Consider the following 4,281-nt stretch of genomic DNA (forward strand, 5'->3'; position numbering starts at 1 on the left):
GTAATGACTCACATCAACACCATTTTCCCAGAAACCCTAGAACCACTTCAATATACATACCGCCCCAACAGATCCACAGATGGCGCAATCTCAATTGCACTCCACACTGCCCTTTCCCACCTAGACAAAAGGAACACCTATGTGAGAATGCTATTCATTGACTACAGCTCAGCGTTCAACACCATAGTGCCCTTAAAGCTCATCACTAAGCTAAGGACCCTGGGACTAAACACCTCCCTCTGCAACTGGATCCTGGACTTCCTGACGAGCCCAAACGGCACCCTATTCCCTATGGACTATCAAGGGAATAGGGTGCCATTTGGGGTGCAACCTGGGGCATATACCCCAAAAAAGAAATAACATTCTTGATCTCCTTGCATGCATAGACTGGTTTGACACAGGTCATTAGCCTAAAAATGTTGAAAACAACCTTTAATAACTCTGCAGTTGAGCCTAGTGAGCCAAATGAAATATATATATATTTTTACAAGCATTCACTTCTCGGCATGGTTTTCCTTTCAACAGTTACGTGTATAGCTGAGTTTAGTATAGCTGAGCTTATTAGAGCTGAGTTTAGTATAGCTGAGCTTAGTATGTTGATACTGTCTGAATGAACCCCCCAGAATGGCCATATATCGTAACTTATGGAGCCTTATTGGAATTCCTTACAAGAGAGTAATGTAGATGAAAAGGGATGTATTTCTCAATAGGAGATCCTTCTCTGAGTCTGATAAGTTCTCTGTGAGAGAGAGATCTAGAAGCAAATGACTATGAATCATTGCTATACTCAGGAGCATGGTGAAAGAAATGTAGCCCTCGTCAGTATTATGCAATACTAAGAGGGTAAACATGGCCAGATAGAAAGGATTGTTTGTCTAGCTGGCCTGTATTCATGAATTACAGATCGTACAGAACTAAAATAATAGGCATTGGTAGAAATACCAAACCTTTATGCTGTTTTAAGTTTATTTACCAGTGGTAGTCATCATACACACTATGAAACCATGAAACATATTATGGTAAAGGCTCAGATATTTTCCAGGTCAGATCATGTTGTCAGGAAAAGCTCCTTGCCCTAGTTAGGATCTAGGATATTCCAGTTCTCTGTGAGGACTAAACTTGACTCTGAGAATGGACATGCTGGTCAAAGTGAATCAAATGAATTGGAATGACAACAGATGTGTGGATACACTCAAAAATGTTGGGTCAATAGTAACCCAGAACTGGATCACTATAGTACATACCTAACCCTGGGTTATTTTGACCCAGCACTGTTGGGTTACATGAATGACCTAACACGTTGGGTTACTTGATTTACACAAAAATGTGGTTATTTTGATCCAGAAGTGGGTTGCTTTTCACTCTTTTGCTGGGTTATTGTTATTCATGTATTTTTGACCCAGCAGTGGGTTATTTCTTACTTTATTGCTGGGTAATTTTTTTCTACCTTCTCTCTATTACAGAATCTGTTCATTTTCTAAAGGAACAAATATTTGAACAATAACAATCCATGTTACAACGTTACTACACAGTCTGTGAAATTATTAAAATGACATGGCCAATCATGACAAAATGTTTATTTTCAGATATTAATTTCAGCTACAAAATGAAGTCATGCAAAAGATAAACAAAAAATAAGGAACACACAAATAAACCAACACTTTAGAAGCAGAATCCATTATTGTACAATCACAGCAGACCTACCAATTAGAGCTGGGGAACGGGGCTGAAGAAAAGTAAAAACTTTACCATCTACTCCCAGGTATCAATTTTCAAGATGAATTCATGTAAAACAACAACAACGAAACATAATGTTTTCTGCTCCAGATCCTGCCCATTCACAATGTTGAATGTCAGGGAGTAGAGGCGATTGTCCCCGAGAGTCAGAACAAAGGGATGGGGTCTCTTGTTCTTTTGGTCGCCTGGCAGAGATATTCAGCCATATTGGTTCCAGCCTGGGGATTAGAGAATAAGATTATAAAATGTTGTACAATAATCAAGACACTCATTACACTATTGCACAAGCCTGCACACACACACACACACGTTAATCTGCATTGAGATGAGTCAAGCCACTTTGTGAGTGGTTTACAGCAGGGTTGGGAAGAGTACTGAAATAGCCTACTCATGTAGAAGTACCGTAACTGACTTTGAAAAAATAAATAAAAAATACAAGTACTTGGAAAATCTACTCAATTACAGTAGCGATACATTATGACTTTTGGGCCTCATCAATTGAATTCTTTCCAACCCGTTACACTGGTGTTGGGAAAAACACTCAGGATCATCATCGTCTTTAATATCTGGGGGACAAAGACATAATGTTTTAGGGGACAGACAAAATAAACGTGAATTAACATTTGAGTAACTACTTTCATTTCAATTTGTAGCTGCCTGCATTCGGTACACTGGTGGTGGGATAAGTACTCTCAGGGCCATGCAGCCTCAAGGAACTGGGCAGTGGGTGACAAAGACATAACATTAACACAGATTAAGTGGAGAGTCAAAACGGATAGCCTAAACTTGGATGAACAATTGAGACACTCCTTCATTTCTGCATAAAGTTAAAGTAACTGTCTGCATCCAGACTGAGACTAGCTAGCCAGCTAGGTATCTAACTCAGAAACAATTACCTAGGATATAAAAACATACAGTAACTGAACCACCATAAAAGCATGAGTTATACGCTTGCCCACTAGCTACAACCATGTTAAATTAACTCAGAGACAGGGAATAGGCCTAGCTAGTTTAGTAAAATCTATAGCTAGCTTGCTGGTTTTAGCTAGCCAAACAATGCAAGAAACCTAGTAGTTTGAGCTAGCTACCTAGCTAAATTATCTAGATAGCAACCTGATGTGAAACAATGCACCACACAGTAACACCCTGACGTTGCTAACTAGCCAAACTTCAACAAAAATCTAAAATGTTTGCTACCACAGAGCACAGGAAAATAGCTTGCTAACCAACTATTAAGTTATCATATGTTACCTAAGTAACTAGCTAGCTAATGCTTAAGCTAGCATGCATGGGGTTGTTTGCTAGCTAAATTTATCCAAAATCAATGACTGAGATAATATGAATTATAGCTATCTAGGTCATTTATTCCTGAATGAATAATTAGTCACGTTAGCTAGCTAGATTTTTACTCATCGCTTTTGATCAGCCACAACGCCTTGCCCATTTGTCCAGCTAAAAGTCGCTAATTCCACTCAACACCGGCTAGACTTGATACACAGCTGTAACAATCCTCATTAACGAGTTTGCCGGATCACTTTGATCATCTGGATTTAACGGGAGAAGTAACCCACCCACTGGGTCATATCTCAATAACCCAACATCAATAACCCAATATTAACAACCCAACCTTGCTATTTTTAAAGAAAATAACCCAACTAAGTGACCCAATGCCTGCAATCCAGGGTCATCCAAACAACCAAGCATTGTTTTTAGTTGAGTAATTCCGCTAGTTCCACTATTGGACATTTCCCTTATCCAATTAAGCTAGCAGTTCATTTGTGTTTGTCTTTTCTCTCTGTCTGGTTATTGCTTTTCAACATTTGTAATTAAGGATTTTGTTCACCTACTGCATTGGTTCCCAACCAGGGGTACTAGGACTCCTGGGGGTACTTGGCCTATTCACAGGGGTACTTGAGAAGACTCATGAGACCGTAGGCATACTGGTAAAATGCACATGAGTGGGTACTTTGGGCAGAGCAAAATTCAGTTGGTGGTACAGTAACCGAAAAAAGTTGGGAACCACTGACCTACTGTCAGTGTTTAGGCAACCATGCTGCTCCCAGCTAGTGGAATTTCCACCAACCACTTAAGGACCCTTGGCTAGCATTCACTGAAAAGGCCATGTACACAGAGGTTACGTCCCAAATGGCTCCCAACTTTTGACCAGGGCCCATATGTCGGCTCAATCAGAACTTATCTTAAAATTTCAAGTGCGCTATAGCGCAGCTTGCACCTCTTTTTCACCCAAAAGAGTTCTGAATAGAAGGGGGAAAACATATTTGAAAGACAATCTGGTGTTATATAAGGTATAAGACTCAAACCAGATTCAAGAAAAAATGTGCACATGCCCAAACTCTTTTCACGGTCTGTGCATGCTACTTTGTTGTGGACGATAGTGATGCCATTCTTTCTGATGTTTTTGCTCTTACACTCTGAGATTTAGTAACTACAATGCCTTCAGAAGGTATTCATACCCTTTGACTTATTCCTCATTTTGTTGTGTTACGTCCTGAATTTTAAATTCATTAAACAGATTTTGTCACC

At 39.6% G+C, this 4,281-nt stretch overlaps 1 long non-coding RNA gene across 1 annotated transcript; it reads right to left on the bottom strand.

Moving 5' to 3' along the window:
* Positions 1 to 1,562: 1,562 nt before the first annotated feature.
* On the bottom strand, positions 1,563 to 3,384 carry LOC115169822 (uncharacterized). Its single transcript, XR_003870927.1, has 2 exons — positions 2,373 to 3,384; positions 1,563 to 1,955 (listed from the first exon to the last, which is right to left on the bottom strand). It is a non-coding gene; the product is annotated as an uncharacterized LOC115169822 (long non-coding RNA).
* Between the last annotated feature and the right edge of the window lie 897 nt (positions 3,385 to 4,281).

Source organism: Salmo trutta, chromosome 31 (genome assembly GCF_901001165.1).
Source record: "Salmo trutta chromosome 31, fSalTru1.1, whole genome shotgun sequence".
Lineage (NCBI taxonomy): Eukaryota > Metazoa > Chordata > Actinopteri > Salmoniformes > Salmonidae > Salmo > Salmo trutta.